The sequence below is a fragment of the Mauremys reevesii genome, linkage group 2 (genome assembly GCF_016161935.1).
Source record: "Mauremys reevesii isolate NIE-2019 linkage group 2, ASM1616193v1, whole genome shotgun sequence".
Taxonomy (NCBI): domain Eukaryota; kingdom Metazoa; phylum Chordata; order Testudines; family Geoemydidae; genus Mauremys; species Mauremys reevesii.
In genome coordinates, this window is record NC_052624.1 from 215,558,112 (window position 1) to 215,575,221 (window position 17,110).

At 41.4% G+C, this 17,110-nt stretch overlaps 1 long non-coding RNA gene and 1 other non-coding gene across 2 annotated transcripts; both read right to left on the reverse strand.

Annotated features, from left to right (window-relative positions):
• Window positions 1-7,487: 7,487 nt before the first annotated feature.
• Window positions 7,488-16,156, reverse strand: LOC120399273. Its single transcript, XR_005595062.1, has 5 exons — window positions 16,065-16,156; window positions 12,267-12,394; window positions 10,511-10,664; window positions 8,616-8,649; window positions 7,488-7,508 (listed from the first exon to the last, which is right to left on the reverse strand). It is a non-coding gene; the product is annotated as an uncharacterized LOC120399273 (long non-coding RNA).
• On the reverse strand, window positions 9,641-9,713 carry TRNAA-AGC. Its single transcript has one exon. It is a non-coding gene; the product is annotated as a tRNA-Ala (tRNA).
• Window positions 16,157-17,110: the final 954 nt, after the last annotated feature.

A 17,110-nucleotide genomic window follows, 5' to 3' on the forward strand; every position in this document is an offset into this window, starting at 1 on the left:
GTTTATTTGCCTTTCTATGCATTTCAAAAAGTGAAGCTAAATCTTGGTGAACACTTCAACCCAGTGTTCAGCAACTGCAAACAGACTTCAGTTTGTTTTCTAGCAGTTTAAAAGAACAAAGTAACCATTTTTCCTTTTCCCTCAGATTACTGCTCTGTTTCTCTTCCTCTCACCAATGTTTGAAATTGCTGTTCAAAGATGCCTTTCTGCTTTGAACTTAAAACTTTTACCATAACAAGATACAATGAAGTCCAAGTTTCATATTAGGTCATTTTCCTACAGTAAACACACATTGTTGTAAGATTTATAATGTATAGGACAGCTCAGAATGTCTTCCCAGTCATTTTCTCTCTTTTGTTGGGGTGAGAAGGTAAATCAGAGGATGCAGCATGTAGGCATAACACTAATATTACAGACATTTTATAGATGTGGAAAGGTGGCCTTTAGCTATTGAATTATGCTCCTTATCTGCTCTCAGAGCACATGGTCAGTTCTCACATTGTTTCAGATTATGCACAACTTCCCTACATGTAAATGAGACCAAGAGAGTATTTGAACATGACAGAAAGTTTCTCCAGAAAACAAGCTAAAGATGAATAAAGTTCAATACATTGGAAACTGATCATTTAATCCTACTGTATTGAATTTGTCAATATTCAGTACAGTAAAAAAAAATTAAGCAGGATATTCCAATGTTCTTCATTACTAAGTTATTGAAAAGGGGGTAAATAGCAAGGAGGCTAGAACTTTTAAATGACAACTGTTAGAAGTAGCACTTAAGCTAGGCAGCCAAAAAAATTAATGTTGACAAATGCCTGGGAATGTATGTTAGAACGAATCTCTAATTTGAAATATTAATACAGGTGGCTGGATTCTAAATTAACCACTGAGAAGAAAGTTGTGGGTGTCTTTATGGCTAGTTCAATGAAAAATTCTGGTCTCTGTGGAGCAGCAGTGAAACTGAACAAGGTGGTAGGCTGCATAAAGAATGGAATGGAAAATACTACCAAAAATGTCAACTCATTGAAGTCATGGTACACCACATTTGGAATACTGAGTTCAATTCCGGTTTACCCTATCAAACAATACGCATACCTAGAGAGGGTTCAGAAATGGGTGTTACTAACTTGTAGAATATATTATTATGGCAGAGGCCAAGAGCTTACTCAGATAAGATACTAATATGAATAAAATATTTAAAAGGGGGAGGGGACATAATGACGTTAAACTTTATTCTTCAGACCACAAATCAACCTGTGGTTCATAAGTGTTATCGTAACTATCTTGATCAGATAAGATGTAGAACTAAATTGATGACTGGTCCAGTGGCAATTCCTTGGTTAGGTTTCTCCAGGAAGGAGGAATAATAAACAGCTATTTTGTATAAAGCTTGAATTAAAACAGTACAGCCCCAGTTACTGCTGTAGGAGGAGAAATCCCTAAAGTAAAGATCAGTCTTCAAAGATAGAAAGAATTATCGTACAGCAATAGCAGGCCCCATATGCTTACAACCTAAAGCTACATTTTACCTACAACAAATTTAAAAGGCATGTTGCAACATGCCTCCAAGAAACACTGCCAGGCAAGTTTCTTTCCCTGAAATAAATACAAAGCACTAATTAATCACGTGATGTTTTCCAGCTCTTGGACTTCAGCTCCCTTTCAGTTCAGCAGCATTCTCCACTCTCCATTTGCTGATATTTTTGTCCCCCATTTCAAAAATAGCAAGTAAGGCTTATTGTACTTCCTTTGGGAAATTATGCTGGAGCCTAGTCGAGCTGTCAGAAACCTTTTTCTAGTCTTCAACCTATGTTTTCATCTTCAGAGCATTCATAATGTATTATCCTAAAAATAATTCCTCTTATCCTTACTGTTGCAGAGAATATTTTTAGAAGAAAGAGGTAGCAGCTTCCCACTTGTTTGACTCTTATGCTTTTGCTCAAATGACCCTATTCTGTGAAGGAAACGACTTGGAAATTCTCTGAAGCCAGGGAATAAATTTCCAGATCACTGCATGCTCAAAGTTTCTATGTGATCTTACACATAAGTACCAGATCTATTTTAAGAATTTATTCTTAGTACACAATAATTGGTGACACCTTCTTACATGTGAACACAGACAGAGTGGTGAGAACCTCTCACATCCCACATTAGTAACTACGTCAATAAAATTATGGAAACACTTTAGAATTGTATGTGAAAGTAGTTCTTTACTGAAGGTTTTAAGTATAGAATTGGGTTCTTCCCTAGATGAACTAATGCTTTTCCATCACAAACATCAATCCTAAAATGTACATTAGAAGGGGAAGAAAAAGGCCTATATAGCTCCCCAAATGCTTGCTCAAACAGCTTGAGAATTTCTGTTCATGTAAAGTCTCCATAAAGGAATAGTGTTTTCTAATGTTCACTCCAATTTATTAAGATATGTTTAGCTACCCTTCTAGGTGAGTGATTTAACCTAGCTGTAAATGGGGAAGGGAATGCACAGCAGTGAGAGAGCAGTCTCTTGTCTGTCCAAGATCTGACGGTCCTAATCTCAATAATAAGCAAGAAAACCTTGTACAGGCTCCTTTATGCATAAAGTAATAAAGAGGGTATAAGAAAACTGTTAGATACTGTCCACATCCCCATTAGAGGACATAGCATTGGCAATTGCATTGCCTTAGTGCTAAAGGGAGAAAAGCTACAGTTAAAGTGGAATGGGACACCAGAAATTTCTACTCTCCTGGCATGGGGATAAATGGGGAACTAATGGAAATAAGTATTATGTCATAAGATTAGTTCAATCAAATCAGGAGGGATGGAATAACAATGCAGTTTAGGTGGAAAAATGTCACTTTGCTTCATTGCTAGTTTCTAATTTTGATGCCTGTACTATTCATTTCACTGTACAACTATATTAGATCTACAATAGGCACCTGCTTACTCCTACACTACTGAAGTCAATGGTAGTTTTGTTACTGGTTTTATTACTTCAGTGGTAACAGGATTAGATCTTAAATGAGAGCCAAGTGCCTTACTCCCCCTATCCCCCATAACAAAACTAATATAAAGATTAAATATCCCAGGCCAGCCATCTTCACAAAGCCCCAGATGCATGGTTGTGGAAATCATTTGATTTCATTGGGGATTGGTCCTGCTTTGAGCAGGGGGTTGGATTAGATGACCTCCCGAGGTCCCTTCCAACCCTGATATTCTATGTGGGATTCCACATTAACTTCTCAGACAGCCCTGTGACACTTAAGGTTAGTGCTGAAAAGAGGTACAGCGTACAACGTAGCTGTGCAGGGAGATTGGATCATACATTCTGCAGTATTTTTGCTTTCTTATCTTTTCAGGTATTCAGTCAAAACAGGTGTTTTCATAATCCCACAGCTGTCCTGGTGCCTGGTAATTCAAGGGGTTTGCCACCCGTATACAGCAGCATGGATTAAAAAAACATTTTGCAGATGTTTCTGACTTTGAAAGAGTAAAGACCACACACACAAGTCATCCTAAAATAGAACTGGTTCATAACACATTATGAGTGGTTTGCTTATGATTAAATAATGGATTCATGCATAGTACAAACTGCTGTAAATATGGAGGTGCTCACAAGCTCTCATTAAGGATTATCACTTTACAAAACTGTATGGAGTAAGATATAACTATACCACAGCCTGTTGCTAGCTTGATTCACTAAACACACAAAAGGAATGCTTATAATCACACGGATTGTAAGATTGTCATACCAGGCCCTGCATTTTCCTTCAGTAGATGTTTGTATGGCTAGCACAATATAGCCCCTTATGCTGTTTGGGGTCTCCGAGCACTACTGCAACACAAATCAATTGTAGAGTGGTATTTCTGGCACCATGCATGGTGTTTCAGGAAAAGTTAGGCCACCACTAAAAATCTGTGACAGGATCCCACTTATTTAATGATGCTGCGCTAATAGTGTTCCTAAAAACACTGTCTGGCAGAATGTATTTCCACAGATACTATTCCACTAGAACCAACTATAATTCACATAGCTCTGAGATGTGCCACATCAATGTCTGTTGTGATCCAGTAACATCTCACAAACTGCCCATAGTTATTCCTAAGTAATAGATGGTTGAGAAATGTCCAAATAAAAAATATATGCTGTATAATGCAGAGAAACTTTCCTAATATAAGGCATTGGGAAATTTTACAATGATTTTAAAGCTTTGCTGTCTAGGGAGGGTCACACTTGTGGACATCTTAATACATGTAACCTGCTTTGTGAACAATGTTACATCTCCAGAGTAAATTCCTTGAACCATCAGTATGTAATAGAACTACGGTCAATCAAACTACTAGTGCAATTTGCATCAGTGTAACCTTCTCAGTGCAAGCTCCTGAACACAGACATGCTGTACAGTTTACTCATAGGAATTATCATCCAGGAACTGTGGTCCATCCTACCAAGAATCCTGTTACCAGTCATGACCAGCACCAGATGCTTCATACGTGGTGCAAGAAAACCTTCAGTAGGGAGTTAAACTGTGCACAGGGAAAGTTCTGCTAACCCTCCCATAGATACTGGCTAGCACTGTGGCATCAGGGTTTATATCCTTCCAAATGCTGTTTTGTAAGTTGGAGATTCTTGTAATATGTAAATTACAAGATATGTAATTAGATATGTAAATATCTAATCTCTCTGCAATGGGTGCATTCACCTCCCACGAGTGCTCTGGTCACCTGTGTGCATGCCTGCAGTTTTTCCTGTACTCAGAGTGCTCCCACATTGCTCACTGTACTTGTCAGGTTGGTCTTTGGTGACTCAGACCTCCGGCCAAGTCACTCTCTGTCCATGTGCAAAACAAAACCCCCTTCCAGGGTACACAATCCAGAATGTTCTGCAGCTCTCCCTGGGCTCAGTCTTCTAAAACAGCCCAACAGTGCCCATCATGGCACCCTCGGTTAGGCATGTCCTTCTCTGTAGCCCTTCCTGGGCTCAGTCCTGCAAAGGTTTTTGCTCTGAGTGGAGCAGCGCCCCCATACCTTCCTCCCTGGAGACTCTTTGCCTTAATTTGAGTCCTCAGTGACCCCAGATAAACCATTCCTCTTGAACTCAGTTTGCTGATCATAGCTCCCCACTTAGTCCCAGTAGTGCAACCCCTTTTCTGGGGTGCCACAGTTCTAATTCCCTTCCTCAGGGCATAGCCACTTAAACCCTGTAGTTGGTGAGGGGGCCCAATCCCACCCACTGCTCCAGGTCCCAACACAGTGACCTTTTAAGTATAGCAGCCGTGTGCTGCATCATCCCTTTACTAATCGCTGCTCTATGTTTCCCTGGGTCACTTCTTAGTTGAGTCCAGGCAACCAGCCAGAAGCTCCTTCCTCACTCCCCCATTCCCTGCCAGTAACTACATGCTTAGTTCAAGCAGCCAGCCAGGAACCATGCTCAAGCTCCCCCACACCCTTTCAGCGAACCACTCATTTCCCCCACTCCCTACAAGCAGCAGAATGAATTTATGCTAACCCTGTAGCTCCTTTTATACAAGTCTGATGGGCCCTGATTGGCTTCTCCCTGTAGCCTCTTTGCTGATTGGCTGCATCCCACACAGCTGCTCTAGGCAGCTTGGAGGACCTCTCAACTGCCCTTTTCTAGGGCAGAATATGGCAGGGCTGTGAGGCCTCCAGCAGGGGACCTCAGGGCCTAGTCCACCCTGTCACTCTCAAAACTTAGATGCCCCAGCATTCCTGGGGTAGGTAGCAAGTAGCCAGACTACCAAAGAATATGGAATTGATTATCATATTGAGTTACGTGTCACACATATCCACCTTAATTGGAAATTACTTGGGAGTACATTTCTCTACCTATTTGGAGTGCTATAAGGATAAATGTTTGAGAAGCTCAGAAGCTATTGTCACAAGCCTCAAAGAAAAGCCTGTTAATAAATAAAATCTCATTCTCATGGTTTTCTTTCTTAGTTTTATCCTGCTGCCCACCACCATAATATCTAAATGCCATCCACATAAAATCAATAGCAAAGACCCTCAGGGACTGTTAGAAAACTGTGTAATGAATGGTGTTAGTCAAATATATACTAAACAGTGTTAGAGAAATGAGTTTTATAAGAAAATATAAAGGACTTTTTTATTTTTATAGGTCTCTCTGCTGATGCGGCATTTCAGAACTTAGCTGAAACAGGTTCACAGTTGTGTAAATCATGAAACCTCATTTGTGTGTCTTATCTATAAATTCCTTGGTCTGTGCAAACTGTAGGGTGGAGCAGAGTTTCAAAAGGGACTGTAAGCTCCAGGTGCTCACATCCCTCCTACCAAGACAAGCTAATAAATAAAAACGCTGCCCTGGTAACCTGCTAGCTAGCCATCTGTATCAGAAAGTATGGATCCTACAATGCTCTTCAGTCTTGGGCTGTGTGTTATGAACACAAGCTTACAAGAAGAGCTCAATGGGGAGGCTATTCAATACTACCCTGACACCGCTTGTCCTTGTAGGAACAGCACATCTGTAGCTCCACACCAAAGGCAACTATTTGCCTTCTGCTATTACTGCTGCAGCTCTTTTATTTTTACATGGCACAGATGCATGTCCCTATCATAGCCCTTCTCCATGCCCCAAGCAAGTTCCTATGCCTGGAGTGGAGCCGTGACTGCACAGCCTCCTCTCCTCACAGACCCAGAAGTTCCACCATCTCCCATGTACTCCAGGATAGGAGTGAGTTTGCTGTGTGGAGCCGGCCTGCTCAGCAGGGCAGTTGCTATGTGAGCTCACCACACCAAGTTAATGATTTAGTCTTAATAGGGTCTATACCAAGGATATGTATTTGTTCCTGGAAGAAATATAGAAATTCTGCTTATTGCATGTGACTGTGTCATTATCAAAAAGGAAAGTTTTTGCTTTGAATAAAGCTAATATTAAAAGTGTTTATATTGTTTTACTGATTTTCAGTTTTAGAATAAATAATCCAGTCAGAATACACACTGGAGAACATGAGCATCAATCCCACTTCTTCTCACATGCTAAGCAAACATGCTACCATTTGAGCTAATTCCCCTTTTCTCAGAACTATTCCAAAGCAGTTTGTAACCAGAAAACTGTGTGTTTATCCAGTGTATGATATTCTATGGTAACAGTTCATATTTCAACTGTAATAACTTCAGTGTTATTGCTGTTGTGTTGGTCTTTCTACTCACAAAAGAAAAAAAATGTACCTTTTATCTAGCCTCCAACAGTAGACAGCAAAGGCTTTTAATATTATACACTTATTTCTTTACAACTGCAGTATTTAGTATTTCATTTTGGAATTAAGCCATGGGGGAAAGGAGAGAACAGCAGAAAAGAAGGTTTTCAGGATATGTGTAATCATTTAAAGAGTTCTGATTACGTTTGTTATTTTTATTAAATAATCAATGGGACAAATCATTTTGTATTAACTGATTTTCCAATAACAAAAATCAAGTAATTAATTGTGTACGAGCCTTCTTCAGATCAATATTAATTGAATTTTCTTCTGTTTGTTGCACATACAAGTCTGAGAAACAAGAAATGTAAATTAAAACAAAAAACATCACATAGAAGAATACAGAAGGGTAAAGAAAAAAAGGTTTAATTGCTATTTGCTCCCTGCCCCTATTAAAAATTTTTAGTGGAGAATGCGGGCATCGATCCCACTACCTCTCACATGCTAAGCGAGCGCTCTACCATTTGAGCTAATTCCCCTCCTAGTTAGTTGTAGAATAGGTTGTTTACAAAAAGTTTTTGAGCAGTTCTCTTCACACACTGCAAATTCTCCAATCACAGAATAAAATGGTCTCTCATGATTCCTCAGACCCATTTAGCACTAGCAAGAACTCACAGAGAGCTGCTCAGCCTACTCAGGAAGTACAATTCTTTCAAACACTAGAATGTTTCCGTCACCTCTGAGAGGCTGTCTCATCAGTCTGACCAACCGTGACCTTCACCAGCTCTCATCCTTTTGGGTGTTCAGTTACTTTTTCCACACTCAAACTGAAGTGGTCGCTTGTTTAAAAGCAAGCACATCTCATTACTCTCATTGCACGATATATTTTGCCCCTACAAAGCTTCGCAGCATTGCTTTAACGTCTCTCTTGAGCACTGAGGTTTACCAACATGCATCTTATTCTCAGAATAAAACACAATGGAACAGCTAGGGTCACTGGGTTCATAGTCTTTGATCAACAGCAGCAAAATCTGCAACCACTCTGTGGCAGTCTCCCCAGACACTAATATCACAAGACCACACCAGGGTCTCGCTTTTTGGTAATTAACATGTCAATTACAGTGGTTGCACAAGAAAAGTTTCTACCATTTGTGAAAAATCATGCCAGTTTCAAAGACATTCTGTATATTTCAGATAGAGATCCCCCGCAGGGATCAGTTCTTGGACCTACACTATTTAAAAAATTTATCAATGACCTGGAAAAAAACAAAATCATCACTGAAAGTTTGCAGATGAGACAAAAGCTGGGGGAGTGGTTAATAATGAAGAGGACAGGTCAGTGGATTGTGAGCAATATGCACAGATTTTCTAAATTGGGCGCAAACAAACAATATGCATTTTAATATGGCTAAATGTAAATGTATGCTTAGAGGAACAAAGACCATAGGCCATACTTACAGGATGGGAAACTCTATCCTGTGAAGCAGAGACTCTGAAAAGGATTAGATAGGTGGATAATCAGATGAACATGAGGTCTCAGTATTAGATATGAAAATACTCACATTCCATGACAATTGAACACATAGTTTATAGAAGAGTTAAATAATGGTATTCTGTTCCACCTCATAGTTAGCTGCAACATTGAGTACCTTTCCCAGTTCTGAAGAACAGCTCTATGTAAACTCAAAAGCTTGCCTCTTTCACCAAAAGAAGATGGCACAGTAAGAGATTACCTCACTCATTTTGCCTCTTTAATATAATGTTAAAGATATTTTTATGGACACCAATTTCTCTTGGAATTGCCACATGCCTCCTGGTCACCTTGTTTTTCCATGCTATAAAAACAGACAAATGACACAACCCTCTGCCCTAACCATATTTGCAAGTGGGATGACCTCATTAAAAAATCATCCCTGACATAGCTTTTACAAAAATTCTATTTATACCTGCTATAACTCAACCTCTGTTGAATTGCCTTATCCTTTGCATTGTGCACGTTCTTTCAATACTTATGAAAGAAAATAATTTTTACTGTCAACATTATGTTTATCTCCAATAAAGAGTTAAAATATCATTCAAGCATATTGCGCACATCCCTTTATTTAAATGTGGTGGATTGATTTAATATGTACATTTATTTTGATCCCTTACAAAAATGTTAAGAGCAGGATGCATCTAGAAATTAAAAAGAAAATAAGGACGAGTATTTAGATAAGTGAAATATCAGAGACAAAAATCACAAGCAACAGGTGGCAACTCTTGCAGTCCTTTTGTTTCAATTTTTTTTGGCTGTCAAGAATTACCTCTCTCATGTGCATGCAGCTGTGATAATCTTCGAGAAAACAGATCACAAACCGACCTTCCCACAAAACAAAACGCCCCCAAAAATCACTTTCTAAAATCAGAAAGCCTCAAGAAATAACTTAAAATATGCATATTCTTCACTTTGAAATAAATGTTCTCTGATTTAAAAAAAAGCCTCCTGGAGAATGCGGGCATCGATCCCGCTACCTCTCGCATGCTAAGCGAGCGCTCTACCATTTGAGCTAATTCCCCTTACGAAGAAACAACTTCAGCTATGTGTGAGTCACTGTTCTCTAGCCCCTCCTTGCCCAAACGACTCAGGGGAAATGACATTCTCATCTTCTCAGTCACCAGAAAGCCTCACTTTCCAGCACAAGTTATTTCGGAAGGAATATTCTGCTTTGCAGCCAACAGCAAGAATACCTACCTCCAATTCTTAGCTCATTAGTAGTGGGAATAAAACCTATACTCTTTACCACAATACACTCCACTTACACTGCAGAAATTGTTTCTTTTACGACAATTCCTCAGATCTTTACAAGCAAGCAAAAACAAACTCAGTTGCATTTCATTAAGCCGACTTTTGCTTGACAACAATAGGACTCAAGATCGCAGCGTTTAGCTCTTTACAAATTAGCCAACTGAGCTGTAACTGGATCACACACCTTTTCAAAGAGCTCTGCGGATCCAAACGAGGTGTAGACTCAGCTGCGCACACCCGAACACTTATGACACTTAAGCTGTATCATCTTGCTCTTAAAACATCTGATAACATTATCTCAACAGATTTGAATTACAAGTAATTAACAGGATACACAGAAATTTTCCCCACTATAACAGTAATCCCTGGGTAGCAACAAGCCAGACAAATCGCTCTAATACCCTCAACAGATATTATTGTAGTAGGTGTAGCTGGGGGAAAACGGCATGGCTGTACTGCCCCTCAAATCTTCAGTCACCCTTTGGGGCTGTAGGCAGTAAGGTGTAAATTAAACAAAAGCTAAAATCAGCTCCCAGCCAGTCCCAAAACTGGGAGCTGCAAAAGGTACCTTCGTTTTTCCTTTGGGTCCTGCACTCCCCACAGCTTGGCTGGACCCAAGAATTGAGGCCACTGTGGTTATTGGACAATCTTCTACGAGTATATTTCCATTCATCTCTGCTTCTATTTTTCTCTACTTTTTCATGTTCCACTTTTCAAAAATGCTGTATTAATTTTCAAAGTAAAAATATTCTATTCAATGCAGAAAGAAAAGGAATTACGACTATTTAACAAACAAGGGAAGCAGTTAAATTCTTAGTCACGTCAATAAACACTTTCCAAATATATCAACCTGGCCAGCAGTGAAAAATGGGTGTAACAAATAACTTATTTCACTATAGCAATTGTGTAGGGTGCAATAATATGAAACAGTGCATACAAGGAATAAATCCCTATCTTTCCATGTTGTCCCACGAATCTGACTCACCCCTAGCCTTGAGACCACCTCTGGGGTGAAAGGGTAGTTAAGTCTCCCAACCCCATTCAGTCCTTAGTCTCCCTGCTGAGACTGCCAGCAAAGGTGTCATTAATACCATTTGTGTAATGATTTTTGGACAAGTGTCCACATTACACTTGGATTTAGAAATACAATAAATGTACTGAACTATTTGTATTTGTATTATGTCTTCTTGGGATTTAAAACTATACAAAATTATACATCAACATTTCAAAAGCTACAGGCAAGTAAAAAGCAAAGATTTACAAAAACTAAATCCTGAACTGTTCCACATCTATTCTCCTTAGAAATCATGTGGCTTCTTGTATATCTATGTTTTGCTTTAGATGGAACAAATTCCTCTCATATATTACATTCATCAATGTTGTCATTCATCTTCTAAATATTGTGCTCTTTGGAAGTAATTTCTGTCATATCAACATACCAATCTCTTCAAACTAGGACTCGAAAGATTCTCCAAGCCTGCAGTATCAATCTCTTGCATAACCCAAGATAATTGCAATTCATCTTGAAAAGATTTTTGTAGTCCTATTTACTGATGAAACCTCATGTAGCAAATATTTCATTTTCATATTGCATCCATGGCCACTTGTTTAAATGTGTTCTACTTGGACAATGAAGGGTGCTGGTAATATGGGAAACAGGATGGTAATTTGTCATATTATTTGGCAATATATTAGTATTAGAAATTCCTGATCAAGTATTACCAGTATTCAGTTCTGGGGGAATTCTGCACCAAAAAATTAAAAATTCTGCACATATTTTAAATTCTGCATATTTTATTTCTCAAAATATCGCTATATAATCATACCAGTTTCAATTCTTTTGGTAATTTATTTCAAAATACCTGTTAGCAACTATGTCTGTAACAATATAGACAAAAAAATCTCCCTAGCAGAAGACAGTTAAAGAAACCCATATGACAACTCAGTGCCTGTATCTCTGCTCCCTGCCCCCCTCCCCCAGATCCCAGCCAGGGAGCCATATACACACACCCCTCCCCCCAGAGCCCAGCTGCAGGTCACCCCTAGTCCAGACACTCGCCCCACCCCTTGCAGCCCAGCTGTGCTCCCCAGCCCAGACACTCACACTCCTTCCCCCAGAGCCCAGCCACAGGTTGCCCCCGAGGCCCACACACTTCACTCTTCCCCAGAGAGCCCTGCTGCGCCACCCCAACCCCTTCCCCGCAGCCCAGACACACACACACCCTACCCCCCACCCCCAGTGCCCAGCTGCAGGAGTAAGTGTTATAGAAATATACTGAATCATAAAGTGGAGGATGAGTCAGAATTAAATTTGTTACATATACCTTTCTTGTTTAGTTTTTGGCTAGAGTTTCAGAGTATTCATTATCAAAAATGAAGAAAGAATTCATACATTCAGAACTGGGTGAGATTGCACGTGCAGTTCTGCTCACTGACTTGATGTTCCAGCTCTCTGAAAAAAAAGAGGCAGAGGTCAGTTTTGCTTACAATTACAGGGCATGACTATTCTCACATTGGTGTAAAAAGAATAACTCTTTACATCAATTTCGTTACTTCAGATTCTAATCTCATACTGATGTATATTAGATCATTAGTCTTTCTTTGCCATCAGGATAAATGGGACACTAAAACAGACAAAGAGGCGGTGATGGGATGAAGCAAGGATGGAAGGGTGTGTATTGTGGGATGGGGTCCTGGATTTTTATTTATTTCTCATTCAGAGTTTGTATGGGAATGGGAACTTTGTCAGTCCACTATTCATGACACGTGAGGCTGATGTCCACAAAAATCAAATCTCCAGCTCCTTCTCTGCTTCACTCCCCCACCTCTTTGTTGTCAGTTTCATCTATCCTCTATGTTCACACATTTGGGATTGTCCAGGCTAAACCTAAAGCACTTGGACAGGTATTTGCTAATTTAAAGTGTCTATTACTAATTATTTATATAAAAACTATGGTCAACTGTGTGTTCACTTAACATGTACAGGGAGAAAGGAGCAGTCCGTAGCTGGAGAGCCAAATAGCTGTGAGTTTGTTTGTTTAACTCTCCCTACCACCACCCTCCAAAAAGGGGAACTTGGGAATTTTGTTTCTCTCCTGAATAAAGGAGGAATGCAGATGTGGGAAAGAGTTTAGGGTGATTTTATTTGTTTGCTTTGACCTTGAAGAAAGAGGGAATCAAGGAGTTTTGCTCAATCCTGAGACTGTTTCTCTGATCCTGGAGAGGGGGAACTTTAGGACTATATTTATTACATGCCCTAAAGAAAACACTTCTTGTTTCAGTTTCCTTTCTTGATTTGACTGAGATTCTTTATGGCAGAACGACCATTCACATGTAGGGACATTCCTTATATTTCCCTTCTTTTCCCACTGCCTCTCCAATATTCAGAATACTAACTGAACTCCAGTCTTTGCAGGATAGCTGGGTTAGAGCCCAAATATATATATATATATATATCCCCTTTATAAGTGGGATTATCTTTGTTCTATTGTAACACTCTGAAATTACACCTAGGACACTGATTTAAAATAGATTCTGTAGAACCAAATACTTAAATAAAACTCAGATAATTCACTTCCCACGAGACATTAAATTCATGGCATGACATTGTAGATTTTAACTCTTTTCTGTATGGGGGAGGGGGCCTTACACACTAACTCAGATCTTTGCCATGATCAAAGAAACAGATATTAAAGATGGAGGCCTATTAAACACCTAATCCTGCACTCATTGAGGTTGATGGATTGTACCCTACATACAGTATATTCTTCAGTGTTTTGATCAGCCTAGTTTTACCACCAAGGCAGCTATGAAGTTTTACAGTAGTTTTCCCACCTATTCTCATCTATCTGTCCTCAGAATTAGGATTGGACTCCTTATTGCTCCTTTCCCCCAACATAGGTCTGTGTCTTAGAGGCTTCAGTCTCACTCTCCTGTCCTGGCAGGTTCGCAACAAACGTGGTATTGTGGTATGAGGACTATCAGACACTAGCAAAGGGAAAAAATACGAAAGGAATTAGCAAGGGACAAAGGTTTGACTGGAAATCTGAAATGCACATGTAATATATGGATGCATGTGTCCCATTGTAAGAAATTTAGGTTAGACATTAAGAAAAACTTGCTACCTCTAAGCATAGTTAAGTGCTGGAACAAATTACCTAAATTATGGAATCTCTGTCACTGGAGGTTTTTAAGAGCAGGTTAGACAAACATCTGACAGGGATGGTCTAGATCAGGGGTGGGCAAACTACAGCCCATGGGCCACATCTGGCCCACGGGACCGTCCTGCCTGGCCCCCGAGCTCCTGGCCTGGGAGGCTCACCCTGGCCCCTCCTCTGCTGTCCCCCTCCCCCACAGCCTCAGCTCGCTCCGCCAGCAGCGCAGTGCTCTGGGCGTTGGGGCTGTGAGCTCCTGGGGCAGCGCAGCTGCAGAGCCCGGCCTGACCCAGTGCTCTGTGCTGAGTGGTGGTGGCGGTGGTGTGGCCCAGCTCTAGCCGGTCAGCATGGCTGTAGCGCCGCCAGCCACCAGTGCTCCAGGCAGCGCGGTAAGGCGGCAGAGAGTGGGGGCGTTGGATAGAGGGCAGGGGAGTTTGGGGTGGTGGTCAGGGGGTGGGGGTGTAGATGGTGGTCACGGGGGAATCAGGGGGTTGAATGGGGGCAGGGGTTTCAGTGAGCAGTCAGAAAGGGGGGGGGTTGGATGGGGTGGCAGGGGGCAGTCAGGGGCAGGGAGAAAGGGTGGTCGGATGGGGCAGGGGTCCCAGAGGGGCCATCTGGGAATGGGGGGGTTGGATGGGGCAGGAGTCCGGGGGGGGGGCAGATAGGAGGAGGGGGCCAGGCCACGACCCCCTCCCCCCTAACCGGCCCGCCATACAATTTACAAAACCCGATGCGGCCCTCAGGCCAAAAAATTTGCCCCCTCCCCCGGTCTAGATAATACTTAGTTCTGCCTCAGTGCAGGGAACTGGACTAGATGTGCCTTCCAGTCCTACATTTTTATGATATTATTGTGGCAATGGGATTGGACAGGTGAGGACAGTCTGCATACAGTTCCATCTCAATCATTGCTCTTCTTGTCAGACAAACAGGGGCTACAGCTTTCTCCTTTTCTTGTCACACATCCACAGTAAGAAGCATCACACCCAACCCTCTCTCTGTTACATTTTTCTACACTCTGCCATGCAGTGGAATTTGGGAACCTCAGAATCTTGGTGCCAGACAATCTGGCACACTTCAGAGTCTGAACTACATACAGAACACCAATGATTTAACTGAGAAGGGCCCAGCCAAGACACAGCTAGGCCAAGTTCATACTTAAGATAATATGGTAATAAAAGTTTTAGATTTAAAGCATATCCACTTCCCTCCCTGCCACCCAGGCAGTCAGAGAACTGTACAATAATAAAATGAATATAAATCAAAGGAAACCAACTCAGGGAAAATGTTAGGAGAAAAAAGGAGGGGAGATAAATCTCTGGATGTGGCATGGAAGCCCAGGGGTGAGGAGGACGGAGCTAGAATACCACTGGGTAATCAGGGAACAGGAGGAAAGGTCACAAGCAGGCACTGTCATAGTGATAAGAATTCTAAACTTGACCTCAGTTTTCCATCTGCCAAATCCAGTATCGCCAACTTCAAGAAAGCAAAAATCATGAGTCAGACCCCTCCAAAATCATGAGATTGGCCTGAAAAATCATGACTTTTATAATAACATTATATTGTGTTTTTAGGTCAGTCTCTTGATTTTTGAACTTCCCCTGCCCATCCTCATGGTGTGTGCATGTGACAATTAGTGCTGACCGCTCTCCCCCATGTACTAGATAATATGATTTTGGCCTCTGCTGCAGGTGCTCTCACCGCCACATCTGCCTGTCTCCTACCCAGCAATTAATCCTGTCCTCCAGTCCCCCATCAGTTCTATTCTCCACCCAATCTTCCTCAGTTCAGCTCCCCTCAGTTCACCCCACCACCACATCAATCCCCACCACCCTCAGTTCACCCTCTCATCACTCACTCCATCTGCTCAGAACCCACCATCAATACAGCCCCCTACCCCATCAGCTCCCACCATACTCACTTCAGCCCCCCTGCAGCCCCCAGGCCATAGTTCAGCTCTCCCAGCCTCACCTCTGCTCCTCTTAGGGTCCTTCACCCTGCTCAGGCCTGGAGGGGCTGCAGTGGGGTCCCCCTCCCATGTCCCAGGCTGACAGCCAGAGCCCTGTCGCCTAGGACTAACAGCCAGAGCCCAGCTGCACAAAATCCTGAGATTTGAGAGTCCTATTGTGAGATCATGAGTGAGGCTTAATTTTACTTAGAAATTGTATCTCTCACCATAAATTCATGAGAGATGGCATGTCTGTAAATCCTCCTGCAATGTCAAGCACTTCCAAATCCCCTTTCCCTTGCCGCCAGCACTGACAAGTACTCCAACTTACAAACCTTCCCTCCTCCCATTAGCAAGCCTCATTCTCAATCTGACCTACTTTTTGCACACCCTGCACCAATGACAATATGTGCCCCTAGAAGAAAGGTGTTCTCATTTTCCATATCAAAACTTGGTCAGCTAAGGAGAAAAGCAAATTAAAGTGATTATGCAGAGAGACAAAATAATAGTTCTTACAGCCGGCAGTATCACTCAGGCTGTGAACCGATTTCAACAGTTGGCTGGTGGGGAGCCCTATTAGCTGAGAAGCCTGGCAAAAATAAGTAAAACCATTATGTTTTCTATTCGGTGAGGTCTTTGGATAGTCACTGGGACTGTACCACTGAAAGCTCTTCCAGAAGTTTCTTTGCTTTATCTCATAATAACTAGGAAAATAAAACTCAGTTACTGTGCCCTGAGGCATACTATGAACACACCATGAACCCAGGGCAATATTTTCAAAAGTGCCAAAATGACTTGGGCTCCTAAGTCTAATTTCCAAAAGTCACTTAGGCTCTTTTGGCTATTGGCATCCAACTATATAAATGGGAAACATCCAGATCTGCCACAGACTGGGTGCACAATTTTCTTTCAGACGTGTACATAAAATACTGGATCCTGTGTTAATGATTTCATAGCAATTAACTTTCCCTTCCTGCGCCTTAAATATTTCTGTATACCCTTCATAGATAATGAATTGTGACCATTACTAAGACACAGTGGTAAATAAATGTTAACAGATTTTTCCCCC